General features: G+C 52.8%; 1 protein-coding gene across 1 annotated transcript in view; it reads left to right on the forward strand.

Annotated features, from left to right (window-relative positions):
* Nucleotides 1-199: 199 nt before the first annotated feature.
* CORO2A (coronin 2A) overlaps nt 200-13683 on the forward strand; it is a 44706-nt gene continuing 31222 nt past the window's right edge. The window contains exons 1-2 of the mRNA XM_084503823.1: nt 200-297; nt 1092-1329. The gene's annotated coding sequence lies outside the window, so the exon portion shown is untranslated. The remainder of the gene's footprint in view (nt 298-1091; nt 1330-13683) is intronic.

Raw genomic sequence — 13683 nt, forward strand, 5'->3', positions numbered from 1 at the left:
CTCGATGATCTTGAGGTCTCTTCCAACCTAGAAATTCTGTGATTGCTCCTGACAGCTCCTGGGGCAGACAAACACCCTGCGGGGCTCCGGCGGCCCCCCCGTGCCCCTGCCCTGCCCGGTGCTTCCCCTGCACCCCGGGGGAGCTGCCCCAGCCCTGGCTCCGCCGGGCACCCAGGGGTGCGGCGCGGGGGGCGGGCCGGGGCGGGACTGCTCGGCTCGGCACGGCTCGGCACGGCTCGGCACGGCTCCCATGTGCACAGCCTGCGGGCTGCCCGACCCCCGGCCGGCAGCGGCGAGGTAGGACACCCGGCTGGGGTGGGCTGGGGTGGGCTGTGGGGCCGGGACACGCGTGGGGAGGGCGCGCCCCGGCACCTGCAGCATCCCCCCGGCTCCCCCCGCCCCGGCACCCACGCGGGGGGAACGGGGACACGGGTGTGGGGAGCATCGCGTGGGGTTGGGGAGGGGGGTTTCGGGGAGGGTGCGGCCCCACCCGGCTTTGTGCGGAGCCGTGGCTTTGTGCTGGGGTCGGGGGGTTTGGGGTGGGAGCCCGCAGGGCAGGGTGACAGCCGGGCTGCCGGCGCTGGGGGCTGCCCCGAGCCGTGGGGAGGGTTTTGGTGGCGAGGCTGAACTGGAAAAGGGAGGAGGAGGAGGAGGAGGAGGAGGCGGCAGGCTGGGGTGTACAGCGCCCTGCAAACAGGTCCCCCCCGCGGGGCAGCGCCTCGCCGAGCATCCCCCGCGGGGAGCGGTGCCCTCCCGGCTGTGCCCGGCCCCCTGACAGCCCCCTGCAGCCCCCCTAAAGAGGGTTCCCCGGGGCACCCAGCGCTGGGGGCTGTAGGGAAGGGGTTTCTGCAGAGGTCTCAGGCAGCCCTTGCGAGGGTGGGTTGGGTGTTGGCCGCCTTTTGCCTTCCCCAGGCAGGCTCCCCGGAGGGTTAACAAAGGATGGGATCATCCTGCGTAGCCCTGTTGTTCCCTTTGTTCTGCCACCGGCTGTGCCCTCTTTGGAGAGCCCTGATCCCTTGCGGTTTGATCGGAGATAGGGAGTGACTCATGGAGACACGCAGGGTGTTCATGTTTTCGTGTCTTCCTTTCAGGAAACTAAAGCAAGGCTTCAGGAGGCGAGATAGAGGTGTGAGCTGATCGCCCCGGAGAGACAAGGCGAGAAGGAGGTGCTTCCTTCGGTGCCGAGGCTGTTTGCTGGCTTAGCATCATTGCAGACGAGCTGTTACTCCACCAGCGAGGGCTGTTTCACCTTCGTTCAACCCATCAGGCCACAGCAGCAATTCAAGCCCCATCATCATCTGCCTCCGCCCGGGGAAACTGGAGGCGCAGGTACCCACGGGCATTTGGACAAAGAGCCAGACAGCCCCGCCGCCTGCGCCAGGGCTCTGCCTCGGGCTCCTCCTGCCCTCCCCTCCCGGCAGGCAGAGCAGCTCCGTGTGCCTGTCCCCCTTCGTTTGTCCCCCTGAGAGCAGATTTACTGGGGGACATCGGACAGCGTTGCGAACTTCTCTGCGCCTGTTAAATTTGTTAACGAGTGGAGGGGGGGTGTCTGGCTCCGTGGTGGGTTTCTGGGGGCTTGCCTCCCTGTGAGTCTTGGCACGGGGGCTGCTGCTGGATCGTGGGGGCTGCACTGGGGCCACTGTCACTTCCCTGTAGGATTTCGGGGCTGCCTGGTGCCTGGATGCTGCCCGATGGGCTGCAGGGGGGGGTGTAGGCAGAGACCTGAAGGCCTTGGGAAACGCCTGGAAGGGAAGGTGATGCTCAGCAGTGAGGCACGGCTGCCTCACTAAGGTGGATTTCGTGCTATGTGTTGCATTGTGTGCTCCTCTGGTGTTTTTGTGTCACCTGCCCAGCCTGGTGGGCTCTGCTTTCCACAGCAGGGACTTTGTGAGGGGGGGGACCCTCATGGGATGTGGCACGGTGACAGAAGTGTGCCTCGTACAAGAAATGGGGCAGAGGGAGACCATCCCAGGACGGCTGCCCCCAGCAGCCCAGGCCCGATGCTCCACTTGAGCACCTCAGGGCACGAGGCAGGGCCGCAGGCGGCCTGCTGCTCCTCTGCCATGCCACGGAGAGGCCGTGGCGAGGAGATTTCTCCTCTTTCTGGCTCCCCACAGGTGCAGTGTGGCTGCAGAGAGCTGGCTGGGGCAGGCAATTAGGCCGGCGCGCCTTCTGCCCCTCCATGGATGCAACAGGAAGGATCATCCTGGAGGCTGCGAGGGCCGGGGGGGTGCTGACACACACCGGGCTACTCAGGCTCGCGAGCGGGAGCCAAACTGGCCTAGTATTTCCAGGGATTTCCCCTGTGCGGTATGACAGGCTTGCCAGCAGTTCTTCGTTTGGAAAATACGCCCTGCAGGGCTGTCTCCGGGTGATGCTGACGCTGACTGTTCCCAAGGCGCTTTGAATAGGACTTTCTGACCCTCAGCCAGGCACAGCTCTTTCTAAAGGGCCGGGACGTACCCGCAGCAGGAACACCTTGCAGCTCCCAGCCCTGTTCCCCCTCTCCCTCCTGAGCAGCTTTATTTAACACTGCACAGCCCAAAGCCAGGCCTCTCGGTCCATCCCTCTCCCCCTGCAGCATCCTTTTGGCCCTGTTTTGCACAAGGGTTTTTCCTGGGGCTGGAGGGTTGCCGTGCTCTTTGTCTCTGTGCCAGGAAGCACGGAGGCTCCCAGGTGCAAGGAGGTGTCCTTCTGCTCAGCGCCGTGTCTGCACTGCCTCCCTCCCCTCGGTGGGACAAAGTCACGGAGGGGGGATTATAAGGAAGGAGAAGCAGCAGAAACTCGCGGCGTCTGTGGTATTTTTATGGCCGACTTCGAGGCAAAGTCCAGGGAACCTGATTAGATAACTCCCAGGGAAGCAGGGGAGGCCGAACTCCGTCCTGCTCCTGCCGCAGGAGGCAGCACCAGGGGAGAGGCTCTCCCAGGAAGAGGAGGCGAGCCAAGGCCGCCGGGTCAGGGTTACACCTGTGAAAGCGAATATGAGATCAGCCTCCTGGCTGACAGTCGGAAAAAAGGGCGCAGGCAGGAGCCAAGTACAGGGCCTAATCCCAAGAGCAGAAATTAGGCAGTCCTGGCTCTACACACACCGTGGTTTTTACCCTCCGTGCTCCATGTCATGGTGCAGAGGGCTGAAACCCTCCCCGGCAGGGTCAGAGAGCTTTGGATGCCGTCATGGCTTTTAGGTGAGCCAGATGAGCACCTTTTTCTGACCTTGCCCTCGCTGTGGGTTGGCACACGGGTGATGCAGCAGGTGAATCTGGAGCATCTCCAAGCATGGGACAGGCGTGGCAGATCTCCCCTGAAGCTGCCTGTCCTGCTCCAGCCACACCCGGGGCTAATGTGGCCACAGAGCATGTTTGCCCATCTGCCCAAAGCACCCTTGAACCGCTGCTTCCCGTGAGTCAAACCCAAAAAAAACACAAACCCTTAGGAAAGTGTAGCTGCCTTTGTGCCTGAGCTGCTGGCACAGCTGCTGCGCTCCTTTCTAAGGAACCTCATATTGATGTTGTTGGAAACGCTGTCTGGTGACACGGAAGATGTCAGGAAGGACCGATATTCCCTGTCATCCTCTGGTTTCTTCCATTCGATCTGCCCCCTGAAAGGAGCCTGTGCTGGCAACAAAATTGCAGGGTAATAGGCACAGAAAACCCAGACGGCTCTTTAATTGCAGTAGACGGATAGAAGAAGTCAAAGATTGTCTTGCTAACGTCTACTTAAATGTAATTAGTTTGCATTATTTTCCTCTGCCATTTTCTCTAATTTAATTTGAATACCAAAATACATACACGGAGGAACAAAAACAAAATCAGAATAGCATTGCTTCAAGTTCCTGTTCTCATAACATCTGGCTCCTCCTATGCATAGAGGCTTTTTTCCTCACAGTCAGGGAGGATCATAGCCTCTCACCTCACCCCTCCCACTCCGGTCGTGGTGGTGGCTCATGTTTCTCTTCGAATTTGCAGAGGTCTTGATGTCAGTAATTGATGCCTGAAGTCTTAATTGAAAAGATTGATTTTGCTAATGATAGCCTGGCATCTGACGTCTTCCACAGAAATCAATAGGAGTTTCAGTGCCTCACAGTTTTAGAAATCATGGCACTTGTTTAAAGGCTTAGCCAGGGTCTGAAGGGCTTGGCTTTATGGCCCCTCACATCTATTTGAGACTTGTGCCACCTGCCATACATTAAGCCTTGTGCAATAGCTATGGGTCTGGTGCAGCCTGCCAAGCAAACAAATTCCCCAAACGAGCAATCCCAGCCCAACCCCTCACTGAGAGGGGTAAATCCTCAGGTGGAAAGTCAACGCTTTCCTCTTTACTGGCATCCAGGTTGTGTTTTGGTGAGCTCTGGGTTTGTGTGGAGAGTAAAAGATCTCAGAAATCTCATGTATCTTTTTAGATAACAGATTCTTCAATCTGATTGACAAACCAGAACGAGATCCAGTAGCTGGAGGCAGAAGTTACTATTTGGAAAAAACGAGAGCTAGTTGTGTTTTCAGCAGCAGAGGGGGCGAATCACAGGGAGAGCTTTACAGGATGATAGATAGCTAGCAACTTGAACAAGGTGATTTTCTAAATAATGCCATCCAGCGCAGAGAGCAGCATTCTCTGGAAGTAGGCGACATCCTGCAGAGGTCACACTCAGGCCAGAGTTATTAGCTGGACAGGAATGGCTACAAGGGTATTTTGCTTGCTTGTAGCACCTCCACCTTTTGAGATTTTCAGAATACACCTGGACATGGCCCTGAGCAACCTGACCTGATGCAGGGGCTTAGAGCTGGGCTAGGGACCCTCAGAAGTCTCTAGCAGCCTAAATTTGTCTGTGGCTCTGTGAGGACAGTAAAATAAAAATAAAATAATAATAATAATAAAAGGAAATGCTATTAGGAAGCAAAGATCCAAGGAGTTAAACCAGGAAAACCCATACTGGGTCCCTATCTCCCATGCATCCTTCTAAGTGTATTGCTGTGTGTTGAACTTGAGAGAGTGGCTGCAATCCCTAAATTTCTGCCACAGCACATGCATCTGCTTGTGGGTCTTTCTGCTGGATGGAGGCAAAAATATCAAAGGGTGTCTGTCCTTGGGAACATTGTGGTCATCCATTCTTTGAAACGTTTCAAAGAATGTTTCAATAAACCTCTTCTTGCTGCTCGTTTGGGGAGTCTCTTAGTGCTGAGCACTTGCTTTTAGTGCCCAGCCCTTTGTGGGCTGTTAGTGGAAGAGGACTTCTTAAGCTTAATCAAGAGCAGGTCTTTTTGATGTGTAAAGAGGGAACTGAAGCAGCAATTTCTTTACCTTCTCTTTCTTCCCATTCTGAGAAGTCAGTGAAACTGAAATCATTATCTTGTGCACAGTTTTGTCTATTTCTGAGGAGTTTTCAGGTGTCATACCTGTTCTTCCTTCCCTGAAAGTATGACTTGCAACATGAACTCTTTTTTTTGTAACTTCAAGACAGCTTGTGACTTATGTATTTAAATAGTATAGCAGTGTTTATACTCTTGTTCCTGCCTGTCTTGCAGTCAGGCTCAACTGTGAGGGTTTGGAAGTTGTGGTCTCTGCCTGCCTGTGCTGTGGGGCTCTGCTGTCACTGACCACCGACAGCACGGGCAGATGACTGCACGGTGTCTTTTGGTATGTATGTCTGGAAATGTGCAAGTGCCTTAAACTCCTGAAGAAAAACAAATCTTCCAAAGGAATTTTGGAATTTCTTTCTAAATTCTGAGCTCTGTCTAAAATCCCTCCCCTTTCTTTACTGCCATATCTGCCTGTGTCATTGCCTGCTCTCCTACCTGTGCCTGGAGTTCCCTGGCATTGCAGGGCACCCTGCGTGTCCCACCTGCAGCCCTCAGGCCTGCTCAGGTACCTCTTTATGGGGCTGTTCCTGCTTGGTGTTGTCTCTCTCTGAGCAGACGTGGGGACTGGACTCTCTTCTGGCTTTGAGCAGGCTGCGGAAGTTTCCTGGAGCCTGAAGACTTTCTGTGGTGCTGAATAGCCTGAGAACACAGACACAGTTCCATGAGTGCATTGAAGTCGCCCAGGGAACACTGCATACCCCGTCAGGTACAGCGTTGCCCAGTGTGTCCTACCCAGTGTTTTTCTTCTCACTCTTCTTTACACAGACAGCCTTTGTTTCTGCTGCCTAAGGAAGCAAAATGGAATGGAAATCACATTCCAAGCTGCCTGGTCTGCATTATATCAGAAGTTCAAATGCTGCTTTAATTCACAGCCAGACTTCAAGGGCTGTGCAACCTTTCCTTTTTTTTTTTTTTTCTTTTTTTCTTTTTTTTTTTTTTCTTTCTTACTGGCACTTTGAAATGATCAAATGATCAAATACTGTCTGGATACACCTACTGTGCAGCCGTGTCATGAATGCCTCATGCAACGCTAGGTTTCTGCAAGCTCATTGAGGACGGAGTAGTGCAGGAGAAAAGGCAGCACTGGGACAGCTGTTTACCTTGGAAAAGGTATGCCTGAGGAGGGATATGAAATGTGGCCTTTGACATATGGTAGGATGATGGGATGGAGAATTCAGATAGGGAGCGATTGTTCCTCTGTTTATCACTGCCCAGGAACTACAGGATACAGATAAACACTGGGACTCATTGACACAGGATGTTGAGGATGTGGTTCAAGAAAAGCCATTAGATGAATCTGCAGGCGGAAAATCCATTAGGGCTGGCTAAACAGACAGATAAGCCTTTGGCTCAAAAAATCCCTAAGGCACAGATGCCCAGAGCTGACTCAAAGGCAGAGAAAAGATTGTTGGTATGGATATCAGTTAAGCTGGAGAAATAGTCTGGTTTCGAAAGCAGCAGCAGTAGAAAGAGAGAGAGGAAGCCTGTAGGGTGGAGCTCAGCTGGAGTGTGGACATTGTGCTCGGGGTGCTCCTCAGCTGGGAGGGCTGGAGAAAGGTGGTGCAGGAGGACAGAGCTGGAAAATGGCTAGAACTGGTGCCAGGGGAGATGTTCAAAGAGCTGGGCACAGGCAGGAGCGAAGCATGTAGGAAATAAACTGCTATATGGGAAGAGAGGCTGGTCTTCACTGCTGATAGATGGGAGCTGTGGAGAGGGGACTGGTCACAGAGGAGAGCAGTGGCTGGGTGGTGATGCTGAAGGAAGTGATCAGAGGTGGAGTTACACCCAAAAACAATGTCAAAGAGAGCATTACCTGGAGGAGAGGAGGTCAAGAAAACAGTCATCTGAAGATGGGCACGGCTGAAGGGCAAACAGAGAGGTGTGTGTGGAAAAGCGTGCAGTGACTGAGCTCACCTAGGTCATCTCTGTGTTAACTGCAGCCACATCTACAGTGCAAGAGAAGCAGACCTGTGGCATGAAACAGGTGGTTCCAGGACTTCATACCCATAGGAACTTTGAAAGCTTTAATTTCACAGTTTACCCCATCAACAGATGGAGTTGTGATCCTGGAACACCCTTAGTTTCATCCAGAGTGCATCTTGTCTGCATGCTGCAAGACTGCTTTGCAATGCAAGCTGGAGTGTGGTAAATGGCAGTGATGAGGAGATTTGCTTCAGAAGTGTGCTCTCTGTCTGAACCAAACACTGCTCATGCACCTGCTCTGATGGATCAGGCTCAGAGTAATGCCCCTGTTTTCCCAGGCACTGTGCATTTGCCAAGCCCAGTGGGTGAGTGAATGGGCACAGCATCTCATTTCTCTGGCAGGGAAAACATAGGTAGCCCTCATACTTAGCCAGCATAAATCAAAGCTGGAGTAAGAGCTGAAAAGAGCTAAAATGGACTGGCTACTTCTGCTCCCGATGGTGAATTGATTTTCAGACTTGAGATGTGGCAGAAGAGAGCCTTTGCATCTGTTACACCCGCCTTTGCCACGCACTCTTACTGGCTTGCCATGCCTCAGATAAATGGGTCCTACTGTTAGGGAGCTCAAAAGTGGGTGAGGAATTTTCCAGAGAACAGAGAGATGTCAATTTTGATTTAATCAGTCAAAGAGAAAAGCCTCAACTGAATTATATATGTTTATATATATATATATATATATATAATATACCCTATATATAAAATGTATATGATTTATTTTATAGCTATATACATATATAAATATATAAAATATATAAATAACTGTATAAAATAAATATATATAAACATATATATTATATTTCGATTTATTCAGACAACAAAGAGAGAAGCCTCAACTGGAATAATAAATCAATTCCACAGGTACTATGTGTGTGTGGGAGAGCTCCCCCCACTTCTTTTTTCTTTGGCACCCTGAATGTTTTTCTATGCAGATGATGCTGTAAGGAAGGGGGAAGAACTCTGCACCTCTGGGCTTCAGAGAAGACCTCTGATGCTGCTGGCTGCCTTTCAAAGAACAAGATCCTGCTGTCATCGTTCCCAGAGGGGCAGGGAATGTTTCCCTTTGCTGCTGGCTTATGACTTGGAAATCTATGGCAGGTTTTTTTTTTCTATTCCACTAGGTACCTGTGTTTGTTGCTGCCAAAAACTGATTTACCAATAGTAGAATATAGTAGTATACAACTCCTGGAGGAGTTACAGAGCCAAACTGTTCTTGCAGTGACCGTGTAACAAGAAGAAAAGGATGCTGGCTGCAGCTGGAGGGAAGTAGGTCAGACACTTGAGAAGGCTTATTTCTCAGGATGGTGGTGCAGCCTTGGGACCAGGCAGGTGGGACCCTTTGTCCTTGGATGGTTTCACATCTGCCCTAATTTAGGGCTGTGGGCAGGTTTGCTGTGAGGCTGGATTGGGGACTCCCAGAGGGCAGGCCCTGTAGGCTGTCCCCTTGCCTTTCTGCTTCTGCTTTCCTTGTGTGCCAGGCTGCAGTAACTCTCCTGAGCCCTCCTGCCTTCCAGTAAGGGCTGCGTTTTCAGACATTCATCTGAAGTGTGTAGCCTCCAAGCCCCCCCCCAGAACTCAGGAGAAACATCTGCACTTGCATTTCCCCTGCCTCACCATCCCACTGGCCGCTTCATGCTTCCTCATCCATCCCGGCCCTAGTGGCACCCACGGCTCTTTGGCTAGGCAGAACAGATTTGGGAAGGTCTCTAACCTCTGGGACTCCTTTAGGCACTAACCAAGGCCTTGGCATTCCCTGAAGGTGGCCAAATCCCCCAAACCAGTGATAGCTTTGCTGCTCAGACAACGTGGCAGGCTCCTGAGACCTGGCTGTGGCTTTTCAGTGGGGAACTGAGCTGTGGCTCCTGAAGCTCAGAGGCTGTCCCGGCCTTGGACAGCAGGAAGCTTCTTCCTGCGAAACAGAAGAGCAAGGGCACAGTGTTCGGGTTTCAGGAGAAACTGCTGAGCTTGCAGAAGGTCAGGTGATGAGTTTTTCAAGGCTGCCTTTCTGCCAAGAAATGTGGCAACATCTCTTAAAGTTCGTGCGTTTCATCACTTCCTCTTTGCGCTGAGTTTTTCTTTTTGGTGGGGGTGAGGGGGCTTGGAGTTTTTATTGCTCTTCGAAACGGGGTTGTTGTATTTGCTTTTCTTTCGTAACAGAGCAGGTTCTTGCCAGGGTAGAAAAGCTCTGTGAGGTGGAATTTGCCCTCTCATTGAATTCAGCAGCACATTAGTACTCACAAGGAAGTTGATAAGCAATAATATTTTCTTTGCTGCCCAGGTAACCAGCAAAGTGAAAGAGGGTATTGTCTCTGGAGAATGCAGGCAAGTTGGCTTTATCTTTCTGGTGGAGTACACAGGCTATCTTGGTGGATGGAGCTGAACCAGGGGAAGGAGGGGCTCCCTCTCCCAAGAGGCTGGGCTGGCCCCCTCCTCTGCCTCGCTCAGCTCACCTCCTGCCCTTCCTGGGAGCTCCGATAAGCGCAATGAAAAGGAGCTGAGTTTCAGGGTCACTGTGGTTCTTAGGGAACGTGTTCACCGGCCCCATTTGTCTCCTCAGTGCCTCATCTTTCCTGTCAGAGCTTTCAGGGTAGGGGCACCACGTGCAGCAAACGTGGGACTTCTGGTGAAGGGGGAGGTCGATCAATGGAGCAGAAGTGTCCTCTTGCTCTTCAGAGGGTGGGCCCCGGTCTTCAGCGTGGTTTCTGACTGTCATTGGCTTAAAAATATCCGTGAAACAACTTCTCCCGTGGCCTGGGGGAATTCATGTGCAGCTCCCCGTGCCTGGGTGCGAGGAGCGAGCTGCTGGGGCGTGGAGCTCCAGGCGCCGCTGGCAGCAGGGTGGCAGCGACGGGGCCACCGGGTGAATCATATCATTGCTCAGACTAGAAGAGATGCTTGTCTGTAGTCATTTCTGGGAAGTCCAGGACCTGTCAACAGTCCCTCTGCGGCAATTCCCAGCCCTGTGGCCTCCTGTGCAAGCTGCAGGCCGCATGGCCTGCCCTGTGCCTCTCCATGGCCTCGAGGTGAACACAGCCCCTCATGGACCTGGGCGAAGACAAATGTCGACTTCTGCACCTGGTTTGCAGCAGCTCCCTGGAGCAGTGGGGGCTGTTCTTCATGACATGGCTTCTCTTTACAATGTGCTGGGGGATCCTACCCAAAACAGCCTGAGCTTTCTTGTGGCAGCCTCCTGCTGGCTGCCTGAGGCTGTGGTTGCCCCGGTAGTTTTCCTTTTTTCTTGATTTCCTTCTTGCTCCTGGCCTCTGCCGCTAGCTGTGCTGGGATGACCCAGTTAAAAATAACCTGGCTGAGCTATTTCTGTGAGGCACATGTGCTCCCTTGCCCATCTCCCTGCTCTGCCAGCCTGATGGATGAGCACAGCCACGGAGTAATACCAGGTGGTGGGGATGTGGAAGCGCCGTGCCACCTTTGGGGAGCTCTTATCCTCGACCTTGCTGTGCATTTCTGCCTGCCTTGGGGAGTCCATTGGGGTTTCCACCGTGACTGAATATAAATGCAGCTGAAAGCTCACCCAGGAAGGCTGTGCTTGGGATTTTGCTGTCTCTACAGCGCATTATAGAGAATGGGTTTGTTTCACTCTTGGCAGCCCTAGCTCATCCCTGGCCATATGTGCTTAAAATTATTTTGAAGTCTGCAGTACTTGCTGTACCTCCTACCACGAATAAAATTTGCTCAGTGTGTATTTTGCTGAGTCTGAGGCTTTGGTTATGTCCCTGGCCCTTGGCAGACTGCCTGGGGCCCCTCACTGGAAAGATGCTCTGAGGTGAGGTGGCACCAGCCCTGAGTGTGTGTGCAGGGCTGCAGCGTGCTGCTGCTCTCCTCCTGTTCAGTATGGGACAAGCCTCTGTGAAATGTTTTCCTTCCCTGTTTCAGATGGATATTTTAGTTGGGCAGGTGGGCAAGGAAAATTGTTGGAACCCCCTTCTTGTGGTCCATGCAGATGATGCCTCCTCCCAGGGACATGAGTGAGAGCTGGTGTCCTGCCCTGGCCGGCGGGCACCAGAAGCACGAGGCAGGAGGGCCTTCTCCTGGGGCAGCTCTACTCAGCAGGGCTCTGCTCAGCTGGAGGAGGGCTCAGGCCTCACTGTTTTGTGAATGAGGAAACAGCTCACTTCCTTCTTGAGTAACTTCTTCACCCTCCACTTCATGGCCTCTGTGTTTGTGCAATGTTTATACTACAGGCAGAAGTGGTTTTTTCAGACCCAGGTTTCCAGGGCACTATACTTAAGTACTTTTTGCCACACGGCAGAGCTGCTAATATTTTTGCAGGGTTATTTGGAGCTGGATTTTCCAAAGAAAGATGTGCATCTCTGGCGTACAGTCTCCTCTGGGATCTTGCTAGCCCTTTGTCCCACCACCACCACCTCCACAGACCCTAACCCACCCACACCAGCATTAAGTCCCCCCTTTAGCTTGCAGGCTGGAGGTGACAGAGAAGCAGGTCGCATGGCTCCTGGTGTGCTCCTGGGGAGAAGGGACCCTTGTGCTCCCACAGAAGACCGATGCTCAAGCTGGTGCTAGGGATGGACACATATAAAACACTGCTTTCTGTTGTCTGCTTTCCCTCTGACAATCCAGGGGTTTGCAGAGATGGCTGAGGGGTGCTTTGGAGAAGGTTTTTTGCCAGCATCAGGGAAGGGTATTTTGATCATGGGGCTGCTTTATTTTGATAAGGAGAGGCATGCTGTGCATGCACTGTGTGGCTGGCAGGGATGGAGAGGGAGCTCGGGCAGGCTGCAGCCAGTGAGCTGCTGCATTTTGAGGCAGTGGGGAGCATGGGTGGTTCTCCAAAAGTGCACCGAACCCTTAATCTGAGCCCTCTAACAGTGGGTGTGGATCCTGTAGGAACAAAAGGCAAAGAAGGGCAAGGCAATTGATAAAATCAGGGCCCCTCAGGATGGCTGATTTAGCGGCTGGTTCCCAGCTGGCTGGTTTAAAAGGCTTCCAGCTAGTGTGGCAGATAGGGTTGTTTTTCCTAGAGTATGCCTCTGAGCAGCTGTAAAAGGGTCCTGCTGCCTGACAGAAAGGCGTGCTGAAAGGTTTTTATTTGCTGCTGTGGATGGATTGGAGTACAGATGCTCTGGAGGATGTCCTGCATTATTCATGTGGTAGATACCTTTGCTAAAAGCTAATGCACAGCCCGGAGGCTGTGGGAAGTGGTACAGTCCTTTGTGTGGTTTTGTTGATTCACTGGAGAGCCTGGACTACTCTTGATTTTTTTTTTATTTTTTTTCCTGAATACTGAGATTGATAAAGCAAATCGAGGAATGTGAGATCACTTAGCTAATGGCTCTTCTCCTCCTTTCTTGTATACAAACAATTGCCATCCAATATAGCTTTTTTTTTTTTTTTTTTTTTTTTTAATGCATTATTCATACAAAACTGCCTGCCAGACTGGTCCTGTTTGTGAGACTTCACCCGTAACTTGGTTTTCTTGTGGCACAGAACTTAAACTGCTTCCCCGAAGGGGCTCAAGTGTCTGAGGTGAGGTCTGCATGCCAAGACACGCTTTGAAAACCGAGCACTGCAGTGACGGAGCCCCACGCGGCGCTCTCTGCCAATGCAGATGCATTAGTTTCATCTGTGAAGGCTCCTGCTGGTGGGCCTGGATGCTGGGACACCCACCTCCAGCCACGGGACACAGCGTCTGCATTTCTGTGCTGGGGTGGAGGGACCTCAGGCAGGCCGTGGTCCTCCTTGTCGTAGGAAAAGGCACAGCTGTGGCCGTGAACCAGGAGGCGAGGGCCTTTCTGTCTGTGCTGCTCTCAGAGCAATAAATCCGCAGCCCCTCAGCTTGCGGCTGTGTCCGAAGTGACACATACGGCTGGCATTTAAAGCTTTGGGGCTGCTGCGTCACCACGTTGTCTGGTCGACTTTGGAACCAAAGCCATTTCTTCCTGATACTTTCTCCGTGATAGCGCTCTGACTCAGCGGAGGTGGAATTTGGACGGCGAGGTGTGCCGGGGTGTGTGACCTGCCTGCCCAGCTGGGAGGGGGGCCCAGCATCAGCTCCACGGCTCGCAGAGCCCTGGTGCAGCAGGGCTGAGATGTGCTGGGCCAGGAGCAGGAGGGCCCGTGCCTACCGAGCACCCGATTCAGGAGATGTGGGCAGTGCGAGCTCTGGGTTTGTCTCGGAGCGGTGGTTTGACACGAGCCTTGATAAAACATCTGTAAAAGCAGGAGGCTGTTTCATGTGTGCGTCTCTTACAAATTGTAGATAGCGCTGGCATTTTCGGTTTGCCTGCAGGGTTGCCTTTCTGAGGGGTGTACTCATCGTACCTTTTAAAACTGGGAGGCTGGAAGCCTGTGGGCGGGCTTTTGCAAAAAA

The sequence above is a fragment of the Aythya ferina genome (assembly GCF_964211825.1).
Source record: "Aythya ferina genome assembly, chromosome: Z".
Taxonomy (NCBI): Eukaryota; Metazoa; Chordata; class Aves; order Anseriformes; family Anatidae; genus Aythya; species Aythya ferina.